The sequence below is a fragment of the Cetorhinus maximus genome, chromosome X, assembly GCF_964194155.1.
Source record: "Cetorhinus maximus chromosome X, sCetMax3.hap1.1, whole genome shotgun sequence".
NCBI classification, from domain to species: Eukaryota; Metazoa; Chordata; class Chondrichthyes; order Lamniformes; family Cetorhinidae; genus Cetorhinus; species Cetorhinus maximus.
In genome coordinates, this window is record NC_135917.1 from 19,017,499 (window position 1) to 19,034,298 (window position 16,800).

Here is a 16,800-nt window from a genome sequence, read left to right on the forward strand (position 1 = left end):
ATATTGAAAATCACCAAGAAATTCAACAACATCCTAAACAATGAAAAACATCAAAAGAATCAACAACAACAACCTAAACAATGAAAAACACCAAAAAATTCAACAACAAACTCAACATTTAAAATCACCAACAAATTCAACAAAAACCTCAACAATGAAAAACATCGAAAAATTCAACAACAACCTCAACTTTGAAAAACATCATCAACCTCAACAATCTCAACATTGAAAAACACTAACAAATTCAACTGCAACCTCAACATCGAAAATCACCAACAAATTCAACAAAAACCCCAACATAGAAAAACAAAAAAACAAATTGAACAACAACCTCAATGATGTAATTCAGCAACAAATTCAACAACATCAACAATGAAAAACATCGAAAAATTCAACAACAACCACAACTATGAAAAACACCAACAAACTGAACAACCTCAACATTGAAAAACATCAACAAATTCAACTGCAACCTCAACATCGAAAATCACCAATAAATTCAACAACAACCCCAACATTGAAAAACACCAAACAAATTCAACAACAACCTAAATGATGTAAATCAGCAACAAATTCAACAAAAACCTCAACAATGAAAAACATCGAAAAATTCAACAACAACCTCAATTTTGAAAAACACCAACAAATTCAACAACCTCAACATTGAAAAACACCATCAAATTCTACTGCAACCTCAACTTGGAAAAACAGAAAAAAGTTTAAAAATAAACTTGATAACACCAGTAAATTCAACAACAACTGCAATATTGAAAATCATCAACAAATTCATAAACAACGTCAACTATGAAAAACATCAAAAAATTCAACAACAACCTCAACATTCAGAAACAACAACAAATTCAACAAAACTCACAACAATGAAAAACACCAAAAAATTCAACAACAACCTCAACTTTGAAAAACACCATCAAATTCAAAAACCTCGACATTGAAAAACACCAACAAATTCAACTGCAACCTCAACATCGAAAATCACCAACAAATTCAAAAACAACCCCAACATTGAAAAAAACCAACAAAAGCAACAACAACAACAAATTCAACAAAACTCACAACAATGAAAAACATTCAAAAATTCAACAACAACCTCAACTTTGAAAAACACCAACAAATTCAACAAACTCAACATTGAAATACACCAACAAATTGAACTGCAACCTCAACTTTGCAGAATACAAAAAAGTTTAAAAAAAAACATTCATACCAACAATAAATTAAACAACAACCTCAATATTGAAAATCACCAACAAATTCAACAACAATCTCAACAATGAATAACATCAAAAAATTCAAAAACAACAACCTGAACAATGATAAACACCAAAAAATTCAACAACAAACTCAACATTGAAAAACAGCAACATATTCAACAACAACCTCAACAATGAAAAACATCAAAAAATTCAACAACAACATCAATATTCAAAAACACCAACAAATTCAACGAAAACCTCAACAATGAAAAACACCAAAAAATCCAACAACAAAATCAACTTTGAAAAACACCAACAGATTCAAGAACCTCAACATTCAAAAACACCAACAAATTCAACAACAAACTCAACAATGAAAAACACCAAAAAAATCAACAACAACCCCAACATTGAAAAACATCAAAAATTCAACAACAACCTCTATATTGGCAATCAGCAACAAATTCAACAACAACCTTAACCTTTAATAAACACCAACAAATTCAACAACAATCTGAACTTTGAAAAACACCAACAAATTCAAGAACCTCACAATGAAAAACACCAACAAATACAACAACAACCTTAACTTTAAAAAATAAAAAAAGTTCAAAAAAATAAAAATTGATAACACCAACAAATTCAAGAACAACATCAATATTGAATATCACCAACAAATTCAACAACAACCTCAACTTTGAAGAACACTAACAAATTCAACAACCTCAACATTGAAATAGAGTAGTAAATTCAACAAGAACTTCAACAATCACAAACATCAAAAAATTCAACAAGAACCTCACTTTGAAAAATACAAAAAAGTTCAAAATAACCATTGATAACACCAACAAAATCCACAACAACCTCAATATTGAAAATCGCCACAAATTCAACAACATCCTCAACAATGAAAAACATCAAAAGATTCAGCAACAACAACCTCAACAATCAAAAACACCAACAAATTCAACAACAATCTCAACCTTGAAAAACACCAACAAATTCAAGAACCTCAACAATGAAAAACAACAACAATTTCAACAACAACCTCAACTTCAAGTTCAAAAAAATAAAAATTGATAACACCAACAAATTCAACAACCTCAATGTTGAATATCACCAACAAATTCAACAACAACCTCAACTTTGAAAAATACAAAAATGTTCAAAGTAAGCAATTGATAACACCAACAAATTCCACAACAACCTTAACATTCAAAACCACCAACATTTTCAACAACAATCTCAACTTTGAAAAACACCAACAATTTCAAGAACCTCAACATTGAAAAACATCAACAAATTTAACAACAACCCCAACTTTTAAAAATAAAAAAAGTTCAACAAAATAAAAATTGCTAACACCAACAAATTGAACAACAACCTCAATATTGTATATCACCAAAAAATTCAACAACCTCTACATTAAAAAACAACAATTTCAACAACAACCTCAATATTGAAAATCAGCAACAAATTAAACAACAAACTCAACATTCAAAATCATCAAGAAATTCAACAACAACTCAACAATGAGAAACATCAAAAAATTCAACAACAACCTCATCTTTGAAAAACACCAACAAATTGGACAACCTTAACTTTGAAAAACACCCACAAATTGAACGGCAACCTCAACTTTGAAGAATACAAAAAAGTTTAAAAAAAAACATTCATACCACCAATAAATTCAACAACAACCTCAATATTGAAAATCACCAACAAATTCAACAACAACCTCAACAATGAATAACATCAAAAAATTAAACAACGACAACCTCAACAATGATAAACACCAAATAATTCAACAACTATCTCAATATTGAAAATCACCAACAATTTCAACAACAACCTCAAAAATGAAAAACACCAAAAAATTCAACAAAAAAATCAACCTCGAAAATCAGCAACAAATTCAACAACAACCTCAACGATGAAAAAGATCAAAAAATTTAACAAGAACCCCAACATTGAAAAGCACCAAAATATTCAACAACCTCTACAGTGAAAAGCACCAACAGATTCAACTGCAACCTCAACTTTGAAAAATACAAAAAAGTTTTTAAAAAACTATTGATAACACCAATAAATTCAACAACAACCTCAACATTGAAAAACTCCAAGAAATTGAACAACAACCTCAACAATGAAAAACACCAAAAAATTCAACAACGACCCCAACATTGAATAACACCAACAAATCCAACAACAAGCTCAATATTGAAAACCACCAACAATTTCAACAACAACCTCAACATTCAAAAACTCCAAAACCTTCAACAACAACCTCAACAATGAAAAACACCAAAAAATTCAACAACAAACTCAACTTTGTTTAACACGAACAAATTCAACAAGCTCAACATTGAAAAACACCAACAAATACAACAACAACATAAACTTTTAAAAATACAAATAAGTTGAAGAAAATAAAAATTGATAACACCATCAAATTGAACAACAAACTATATATTGAACATCACCAACAAATTCAACAACAAGATCAACTTTGAAAAACACCAACTAATTGAACAACCTGAACATTGAAAAAGATCAGCAAATTCAACAACAACCTCAACAATGAAAAACATCAAAAAATTCAACAACAACCTCAACCTTCAAAAACAGCAACGAATTCAACAAAAATCTCAACAATGAATAACACCAAAAATTTCAACAACAACCTCAACTTTGAAAAACACCAACAAATTCAACAACATCAACATTGAAAAACACCAATAAATTCAACAACAACCTCAACAATGAAAAACACCAAAAAATTCAACAACAACCACAACATTCAGAAACAGCAACAAATTCAACAAAAACCTCAACAATGAAAACACCAGAAAATTCAACAAAAACCTCAACTTTGAAAAACACAAAAAAATTTAGCTGCAGCCTCAAATTTGAAAACTACAAAATAGTTCAAAAAAACCATTGTTAACAACAATAAATTCAACAACAACCTCAACTTTGAAAAACACCAACAAATTCAACAACCTCAACATTGAAAAACACCAACAAATTCAACTGCAACCTCAATTTTGAAAAACACAGAACAGTTCCAAAATAAAACCATTGTTAACACCAACAAATTCAAAAACAACCTCAATATTGAAAATCAGCAACAACCTCAACAATGAAAAACATCAAAAAATTCAACAACAACCTTAACTTTGAAAAACAACAACAAATTCAACAACCTCAACATTGAAAGACACCAACAAATTGAACTGCAACCTCAACTTTGAAGAATACAAAAAATTAAAAAAAAACATTCATACCACCAATAAATTGAACAACAACCTCAATATTGAAAATCACCAACAAATTCAACAACAACCTCAACCATGAATAACATCAAAAAATTCAACAACAACAACCCGAACAATGATAAACACCAAAAAATTCAACAACAACCTCAACATTGAAAAACTCCAACAATTTCAACACCAACCTCAACAATGAAAAACACCAACAAATTCAACAACAACCACAACAATGAAAAACATCATAAAATTCAACAACAACCTCAACATTCAAAAACACCAACAAATTCAACAAAAACCTCAACAATGAAAAACACCAAAAAATCCAACAACAACCTCAACTTTGAAATACACCATCAGATTCAAGAACCTCAACATTCAAAAACACCAACAAATTCAACAACAACCTCAACAATGAAAAACACCAAAACATTCACCAACAACCCCTACATTGAAAAACACCAACAAATTCAACAACAACCTGAATATTGACAATCAGCAAAAAATTCAACCACAACCTTAACAGTCAAAAACACCAACAAATTGAACAACAACCTGAACTTTTAAAAATAAAAAAAGTTCAACAAAATAAAAATTGTTAACACCAACAAATTCAACAACATCCTCAATATTGAATATCACCAACAAATTCAACATCAACCTCAACTTTGAAAAATACAAAAAAGTTCAAAAAAACCATTGATAACACCAACAAATTCAACAACAACCTCAATATTGAAAATCACCAACAAATTCAACAACAACCTTAACATTCAAAAACACCAACAAATTCAACAACAATCTCAACTTTAAAAACACCAACAAATTCAAAAACCTCAACAATGAAAAAGTCCAACAAATTGAACAACAACCTCAACTTTTAAAAAGAAAAAAAGTTCAACAAATTAAAAATTGATAACACCAACAAATTGAACAACAACCTCAATACTGTATATCACCAACAAATTCAACAACAACCTCAACTTGGAAAAACACCAAAAAATTCAAAAACCTCAACATTGAAAAGCACCAACAAATTCAACTGCAACCTCAACTTTCAAAAATACAAAAAAGTTTTTAAAAAACTATTGATAACACCAATAAATTCAACAACAACCTCAACATTGAAACACTCCAAGAAATTCAACAACAACCTCAACAATGAAAAACATCAAAAAATTCAACAACAACCCCAACATTGAATAACACCAACAAATCCAACAACAAGCTCAATATTGAAAACCACCAACAATTTAAACAACAACCTCAACATTCAAAAACTCCAAAAAATTCAACAACAACCTCAACAATGAAAAACACCAAAAAATTCAACAACAACCTCAACTTTGTTTAACACGAACAAATTCAACAAGCTCAACATTGAATGACCCCAACAAATGCAACAACAACCTCAACTTTTAAAAATACAAATCAGTTCAAGAAAATAAAAACTGATAACACCAACAAATTGAACAACAAACTCAATATTGAACATCACCAACAAATTCAACAACAAGCTCAACTTTGAAAAACACCAACTAATTGAACAACCTCAACATTGAAAAAGATCAGCAAATTCAACAAAAATCTCAACAATGAATAACACCAAAAATTTCAACAACAACCTCAACTTTGAAAAACACCAACAAATTCAACAACATCAACATTGAAAAACACCAACAAATTCAACAATAACCTCAACAATGAAAAACACCAAAAAATTCAACAACAACAACAACATTCGGAAACAGCAACAAATTCAACAAAAACCTCAACAATGAAAACACTAAAAAATTCAACTAAAACCTCAACTTTGAAAATCACAAAAAAATTTAGCTGCAACCTCAACTTTGAAAAATACAAAAAAGTTCAAAAAAACCAATGTTAACAACAATAAATTCAACAACAAACTCAACTTTGTAAAACACCAACAAATTCAACAACCTCAACATTGAAAAACACCAACAAATTCAACTGCAACCTCAATTTTGAAAAACACAGAACAGTTCCAAAAAAAACCTTTGATAACACCAACAAATTCAAAAACAACCTCAATATTGAAAATCAGCAACAAATTCAGCAACAATCTCAACATTGCAAAACACCAAAAAATTCAACAACAACCTCAACATTGCAAAACTCCAAAAAATTCAACAACAACCTCAACAATGAAAAACACCAAAAATTCAACAACAACCTCAACTTTGAAAGACAGCAAAAAATTCAACAACCTCAACATTGAAAAACACCAGCAATTTCAACAATAAACTCAATATTGAAAATCACCAACAAATTCAACATAAACCTCAACAATGAAAAAGACCATTCAACAACAACCTCAACTTTGAAAAACACCAACAAATTCAACAACAAACTCAACATTGAAAAACACTAACAAATTCAACAACAACCTCAACAATTAAAAACACCAAAAAATTCAACAACAACCTCAATATTGAATATCACCAACAAATTCAACTGCAACCTCAACTTTGAAAAATACAAAAAAGTTAAAAAAAAACAATTGATAACAACAATAAATAAAACAACAACATCAATATTGAAAATCAGCAACAAATTCAACAACAACCTCAACAATGAAAAACACCAGCAAATTCAACAACAACCTCAACATTGAAAATCACCAACAAATTCAACAACAACCTCAACAATAAAAAACACCAAAAAATTCAACAACAACCTCAACTATGAAAAACATCCACAGATGCAACAACCTCAACATTCGAAAACACCAACAAGTTCAACAAAATCCTCAACAATGAAAACTACCAAAAAATTCAACAACATTCTCAACTTCGACAAACACCAACAATATCAACAACCTCGACATTGAAAAACACCAACAAATTCAACAACAAGCTCAACTTTGCAAAGCACCAACAAATTCAACAAAAACCTCAACAAAGGAAAACACCAAAAAACTCAACAACAACCTCAACTTTGAAAAACACCAAAAAATTCAGCAACCTCTACATTGAAAAACACCAACAAATTCAACAACAACCTCAATATTGAAAATCGGCAACAAATACAACAACCTCAAAATTCAAAATCACCAACAAATTCAACAACCTCAAAAATGAAAAACATCAACAAATTCAACAACAACCTCCACTATGAAAAACACCAACAGATGCAAAAACCTCAACATTCGAAAACACCAACAAGTTCAACAAAATCCTCAACAATGAAAACTACCAAAAAATTCAACAACATTCTCAACTTCGAAAAACACCAACAAATTCAACAACCTCAACATTGAAAAACTCCAAGAAATTCAACAACAATCTCAATATTGAAAATCACCATAAAATTCAACAACAACCTCAACATTCAAAAACACCAACAAATTCAACAACCTCAACATGGAAAAACACCGTCAAATTCAACAACAACTTCAACTTTTACAAATACAAAAAGTTCAACAAAATAAAAATTGATAACACCATCAAATTCAACAACCTCAACTTTGAAAAAACCAACCAATTCAACTGCAACATCAACTTTGATAAATGCAAAAAAGTTCAAACAAAACCATTGATAACACCAATAAATTCAACAACAACCTCAATATTGAAAATCACCAACAAAGTCAACAATAACTTCTACATTGCAAAAGACCATCAAATTCAACAACAACCTCAACAATGAAAAACACCAAAAAAATCAACAAAAACCTCAACATTGAAAAACACCAACAAATTCAACAAAAATCGCAACAATGAAAAACACCAAAAAATTCAAAAAAACCTCAACTTTGAAATACACTAACAAATTCAACAACCTCAACATTGAAAAAGTCCAACAATTTCAACAATAACCTTAACAATGATAAACACCAAAAAATTCAACAACAACCTCAACTTCAAGTTCAACAAAATAAAAATTGATAACACCAACAAATTCAACAACCTCAATGTTGAATATCACCAACAAGTTCAACAACAACCTCAACTTTGAAAAATACAAAAATGTTCAAAGTAAGCAATTGATAACACCAACAAATTCCACAACAACCTTAACATTCAAAACCACCAACATTTTCAACAACAATCTCAACTTTGAAAAACACCAACAATTTCAAGAACCTCAACATTGAAAAACATCAACAAATTTAACAACAACCCCAACTTTTAAAAATAAAAAAAGTTCAACAAAATAAAAATTGCTAACACCAACAAATTGAACAACAACCTCAATATTGTATATCACCAAAAAATTCAACAACCTCTACATTAAAAAACAACAATTTCAACAACAACCTCAATGTTGAAAATCAGCAACAAATTAAACAACAAACTCAACATTCAAAATCATCAAGAAATTCAACAACAACTCAACAATGAGAAACATCAAAAAATTCAACAACAACCTCAACTTTGAAAAACACCAACAAATTGAACAACCTTAACTTTGAAAAACACCCACAAATTGAACGGCAACCTCAACTTTGAAGAATACAAAAAAGTTTAAAAAAAAACATTCATACCACCAATAAATTCAACAACAACCTCAATATTGAAAATCACCAACAAATTCAACAACAACCTCAACAATGAATAACATCAAAAAATTAAACAACGACAACCTCAACAATGATAAACACCAAATAATTCAACAACTATCTCAATATTGAAAATCACCAACAATTTCAACAACAACCTCAAAAATGAAAAACACCAAAAAATTCAACAAAAAAATCAACCTCGAAAATCAGCAACAAATTCAACAACAACCTCAACGATGAAAAAGATCAAAAAATTTAACAAGAACCCCAACATTGAAAAGCACCAAAATATTCAACAACCTCTACAGTGAAAAGCACCAACAGATTCAACTGCAACCTCAACTTTGAAAAATACAAAAAAGTTTTTAAAAAACTATTGATAACACCAATAAATTCAACAACAACCTCAACATTGAAAAACTCCAAGAAATTGAACAACAACCTCAACAATGAAAAACACCAAAAAATTCAACAACGACCCCAACATTGAATAACACCAACAAATCCAACAACAAGCTCAATATTGAAAACCACCAACAATTTCAACAACAACCTCAACATTCAAAAACTCCAAAAAATTCAACAACAACCTCAACAATGAAAAACACCAAAAAATTCAACAACAAACTCAACTTTGTTTAACACGAACAAATTCAACAAGCTCAACATTGAAAAACACCAACAAATACAACAACAACATAAACTTTTAAAAATACAAATAAGTTGAAGAAAATAAAAATTGATAACACCATCAAATTGAACAACAAACTATACATTGAACATCACCAACAAATTCAACAACAAGATCAACTTTGAAAAACACCAACTAATTGAACAACCTGAACATTGAAAAAGATCAGCAAATTCAACAACAACCTCAACAATGAAAAACATCAAAAAATTCAACAACAACCTCAACCTTCAAAAACAGCAACGAATTCAACAAAAATCTCAACAATGAATAACACCAAAAATTTCAACAACAACCTCAACTTTGAAAAGCACCAACAAATTCAACAACATCAACATTGAAAAACACCAATAAATTCAACAACAACCTCAACAATGAAAAACACCAAAAAATTCAACAACAACCACAACATTCAGAAACAGCAACAAATTCAACAAAAACCTCAACAATGAAAACACCAGAAAATTCAACAAAAACCTCAACTTTGAAAAACACAAAAAAATTTAGCTGCAACCTCAAATTTGAAAACTACAAAATAGTTCAAAAAAACCATTGTTAACAACAATAAATTCAACAACAACCTCAACTTTGAAAAACACCAACAAATTCAACAACCTCAACATTGAAAAACACCAACAAATTCAACTGCAACCTCAATTTTGAAAAACACAGAACAGTTCCAAAATAAAACCATTGTTAACACCAACAAATTCAAAAACAACCTCAATATTGAAAATCAGCAACAAATTCAGCAACAACCTCAACAATGAAAAACATCAAAAAATTCAACAACAACCTTAACTTTGAAAAACACCAACAAATTCAACAACCTCAACATTGAAAGACACCAACAAATTGAACTGCAACCTCAACTTTGAAGAATACAAAAAATTTAAAAAAAAAACATTCATACCACCAATAAATTGAACAACAACCTCAATATTGAAAATCACCAACAAATTCAACAACAACCTCAACCATGAATAACTTCAAAAAATTCAACAACAACAACCGGAACAATGATAAACACCAAAAAATTCAACAACAACCTCAACATTGAAAAACTCCAACAATTTCAACACCAACCTCAACAATGAAAAACACCAACAAATTCAACAACAACCACAACAATGAAAAACATCATAAAATTCAACAACAACCTCAACATTCAAAAACACCAACAAATTCAACAAAAACCTCAACAATGAAAAACACCAAAAAATCCAACAACAACCTCAACTTTGAAATACACCATCAGATTCAAGAACCTCAACATTCAAAAAACACCAACAAATTCAACAACAACCTCAACAATGAAAAACACCAAAACATTCACCAACAACCCCTACATTGAAAAACACCAACAAATTCAACAACAACCTGAATATTGACAATCAGCAAAAAATTCAACCACAACCTTAACAGTCAAAAACACCAACAAATTGAACAACAACCTGAACTTATAAAAATAAAAAAAGTTCAACAAAATAAAAATTGTTAACACCAACAAATTCAACAAGATCCTCAATATTGAATATCACCAACAAATTCAACATCAACCTCAACTTTGAAAAATACAAAAAAGTTCAAAAAAACCATTGATAACACCAACAAATTCAACAACAACCTCAATATTGAAAATCACCAACAAATTCAACAACAACCTTAACATTCAAAAACACCAACAAATTCAACAACAATCTCAACTTTAAAAACACCAACAAATTCAAAAACCTCAACAATGAAAAAGGCCAACAAATTGAACAACAACCTCAACTTTTAAAAAGAAAAAAAGTTCAACAAATTAAAAATTGATAACACCAACAAATTGAACAACAACCTCAATACTGTATATCACCAACAAATTCAACAACAACCTCAACTTGGAAAAACACCAAAAAATTCAAAAACCTCAACATTGAAAAGCACCAACAAATTCAACTGCAACCTCAACTTTGAAAAATACAAAAAAGTTTTTAAAAAACTATTGATAACACCAATAAATTCAACAACAACCTCAACATTGAAACACTCCAAGAAATTCAACAACAACCTCAACAATGAAATACATCAAAAAATTCAACAACAACCCCAACATTGAATAACACCAACAAATCCAACAACAAGCTCAATATTGAAAACCACCAACAATTTAAACAACAACCTCAACATTCAAAAACTCCAAAAAATTCAACAACAACCTCAACAATGAAAAACACCAAAAAATTCAACAACAACCTCAACTTTGTTTAACACGAACAAATTCAACATGCTCAACATTGAAAGACCCCAACAAATGCAACAACAACCTCAACTTTTAAAAATACAAATCAGTTCAAGAAAATAAAAACTGATAACACCAGCAAATTGAACAACAAACTCAATATTGAACATCACCAACAAATTCAACAACAAGCTCAACTTTGAAAAACACCAACTAATTGAACAACCTCAACATTGAAAAAGATCAGCAAATTCAACAAAAATCTCAACAATGAATAACACCAAAAATTTCAACAACAACCTCAACTTTGAAAAACACCAACAAATTCAACAACATCAACATTGAAAAACACCAACAAATTCAACAATAACCTCAACAATGAAAAACACCAAAAAATTCAACAACAACATTCGGAAACAGCAACAAATTCAACAAAAACCTCAACAATGAAAACACTAAAAAATTCAACTAAAACCTCAACTTTGAAAATCACAAAAAAATTTAGCTGCAACCTCAACTTTGAAAAATACAAAAAAGTTCAAAAAAACCAATGTTAACAACAATAAATTCAACAACAAACTCAACTTTGTAAAACACCAACAAATTCAACAACCTCAACATTGAAAAACACCAACAAATTCAACTGCAACCTCAATTTTGAAAAACACAGAACAGTTCCAAAAAAAACCATTGATAACACCAACAAATTCAAAAACAACCTCAATATTGAAAATCAGCAACAAATTCAGCAACAATCTCAACATTGCAAAACACCAAAAAATTCAACAACAACCTCAACATTGCAAAACTCCAAAAAATTCAACAACAACCTCAACAATGAAAAACACCAAAAATTCAACAACAACCTCAACTTTGAAAGACAGCAAAAAATTCAACAACCTCAACTTTGAAAAACACCAGCAATTTCAACAATAAACTCAATATTGAAAATCACCAACAAATTCAACATAAACCTCAACAATGAAAAAGACCATTCAACAACAACCTCAACTTTGAAAAACACCAACAAATTCAACAACAAACTCAACATTGAAAAACACTAACAAATTCAACAACAACCTCAACAATTAAAAACACCAAAAAATTCAACAACAACCTCAACTTTGAAAAGCACCAACTAGTTCAACAACCTCAACATTGAAAAACACCAACAAATTTAACAACAACCTCAATACTGAATATCACCAACAAATTCAACTGCAACCTCAACTTTGAAAAATACAAAAAAGTTAAAAAAAACAATTGATAACAAGAATAAATTAAACAACAACATCAATATTGAAAATCAGCAACAAATTCAACAACAACCTCAACAATGAAAAACACCAGCAAATTCAACAACAACCTCAACATTGAAAATCACCAACAAATTCAACAACAACCTCAACAATAAAAAACACCAAAAAATTCAACAACAACCTCAACTATGAAAAACATCAACAGATGCAACAACCTCAACATTCGAAAACACCAACAAGTTCAACAAAATCCTCAACAATGAAAACTACCAAAAAATTCAACAACATTCTCAACTTCGACAAACACCAACAATATCAACAACCTCGACATTGAAAAACACCAACAAATTCAACAACAAGCTCAACTTTGCAAAGCACCAACAAATTCAACAAAAACCTCAACAAAGGAAAACACCAAAAAACTCAACAACAACCTCAACTTTGAAAAACACCAAAAAATTCAGCAACCTCTACATTGAAAAACACCAACAAATTCAACAACAACCTCAATATTGAAAATCGGCAACAAATACAACAACCTCAAAATTCAAAATCACCAACAAATTCAACAACCTCAAAAATGAAAAACATCAACAAATTCAACAACAACCTCCACTATGAAAAACACCAACAGATGCAAAAACCTCAACATTCGAAAACACCAACAAGTTCAACAAAATCCTCAACAATGAAAACTACCAAAAAATTCAACAACATTCTCAACTTCGAAAAACACCAACAAATTCAACAACCTCAACATTGAAAAACTCCAAGAAATTCAACAACAATCTCAATATTGAAAATCACCATAAAATTCAACAACAACCTCAACATTCAAAAACACCAACTAATTCAACAACCTCAACATGGAAAAACACCGTCAAATTCAACAACAACTTCAACTTTTACAAATACAAAAAGTTCAACAAAATAAAAATTGATAACACCATCAAATTCAACAACCTCAACTTTGAAAAAACCAACCAATTCAACTGCAACATCAACTTTGATAAATGCAAAAAAGTTCAAACAAAACCATTGATAACACCAATAAATTCAACAACAACCTCAATATTGAAAATCACCAACAAAGTCAACAACAACTTCTACATTGCAAAACACCATCAAATTCAACAACAACCTCAACAATGAAAAACACCAAAAAAATCAACAAAAACCTCAACATTGAAAAACACCAACAAATTCAACAAAAATCGCAACAATGAAAAACACCAAAAAATTCAAAAAAACCTCAACTTTGAAATACACTAACAAATTCAACAACCTCAACATTGAAAAAGTCCAACAATTTCAACAATAACCTTAACAATGATAAACACCAAAAAATTCAACAACAACCTCAACTTCAAGTTCAACAAAATAAAAATTGATAACACCAACAAATTCAACAACCTCAATGTTGAATATCACCAACAAGTTCAACAACAACCTCAACTTTGAAAAATACAAAAATGTTCAAAGTAAGCAATTGATAACACCAACAAATTCCACAACAACCTTAACATTCAAAACCACCAACATTTTCAACAACAATCTCAACTTTGAAAAACACCAACAATTTCAAGAACCTCAACATTGAAAAACATCAACAAATTTAACAACAACCCCAACTTTTAAAAATAAAAAAAGTTCAACAAAATAAAAATTGCTAACACCAACAAATTGAACAACAACCTCAATATTGAAAATCACCAACAAATTCAACAACAACCTCAACAATGAAAAACATCAAAAAATTCAACATCAACATCAACATTCAAAAATACCAACAAATTCAACAAAAACCTCAACAATGAAGAACACCAAAAAATTCAACAACAACCTCAACTTTGAAAAACACCAACAAATTCAACAACCTCAACATTGAAAAACACAAACAAATTCAACTGCATCCTCAACTTTGAAGAATACAATAAAGGTTATAAAAAAAACATTCATACCACCAATAAATTCAACAACAACAACCTCAATAATGATAAACACTTAAAAATTCAACAACAACCTTAACAATGAAAAACACCAAAAAATTCAACAACAAACTCAACATCGAAAATCAGCAACAAATTCAACAACAACCTCAACAATGAAAAGCACCCTCAAATTCAACAACCACCTCAACATTCAAAAACACCCACAAATTCAACAATAACCTCAACAATGAAAGAAACCAAAAAATTCAACAACAACCTCAACTTTGAAAAACACCAACAGATTCAACAACCTCAACATTCAAAAACACCAACAAATTCAACAACAACCTCAACCATGAAAAACACCAAAAAATAAACAACAAACTCAATATTGAAAATCAGCAACAAATTAAACAAAAACCTCAGCAATGAAAAACATCAAAAAATTCAACAACAACCCCAACATTGAAAAACACCAACAAATTCAACAACAACCTCAATATTGAAAATCAGCAACAAATTAAACAACAACCTCAACATTCAAAAACACCAACAAATTCAAAAACAACCTCAACTTTGAAAAACACAAACAAATTCAACAGCCTCAACATTTAGAAACACCAACAAATTCAACAACCTCAACATTGAAAAACACCAACAAATTCAAATGCAACCTCAACTTTGAAAAATACAAAAAAGTTTAAAAAATACATTGATAACACCTATAAATTCAACAACAACCTCAATATTGAAAATCACCAACAAATTCAACAACAACCTCAACAATGAAAAACATCAAAAAATTCAACATCAACATCAACATTCAAAAATACCAACAAATTCAACAAAAACCTCAACAATGAAGAACACCAAAAAATTCAACAACAACCTCAACTTTGAAAAACACCAACAAATTCAACAACCTCAACATTGAAAAACACAAACAAATTCAACTGCATCCTCAACTTTGAAGAATACAATAAAGGTTATAAAAAAAACATTCATACCACCAATAAATTCAACAACAACAACCTCAATAATGATAAACACTTAAAAATTCAACAACAACCTTAACAATGAAAAACACCAAAAAATTCAACAACAAACTCAACTTCGAAAATCAGCAACAAATTCAACAACAACCTCAACAATGAAAAGCACCCTCAAATTCAACAACCACCTCAACATTCAAAAACACCCACAAATTCAACAATAACCTCAACAATGAAAGAAACCAAAAAATTCAACAACAACCTCAACTTTGAAAAACACCAACAGATTCAACAACCTCAACATTCAAAAACACCAACAAATTCAACAACAACCTCAACCATGAAAAACACGAAAAAATTCAACAACAACCCCAACATTGAAAAACACCAACAATTTCAACAACAATCTCAACTTTGAAAAACACCAACAAATTCAAGAACCTCATCATTGAAAAAGACCAACAAATTCAACAACAACCTGAACTTACAAAACTAAAAAAAGTTCAACAAAATAAAAATTGATAACACCAACAAATTCAACAACAATCTCAATATTGAATATCACCAACAAATTCAACAACAACCTCAACTTTCAAAAACTACAAATAATTCAACATCCTCAAAATTGAAAAAGAGCAGCATATTAAACAACAACCTCAACAATGAAAAATATTAAAAAATTCAACAAC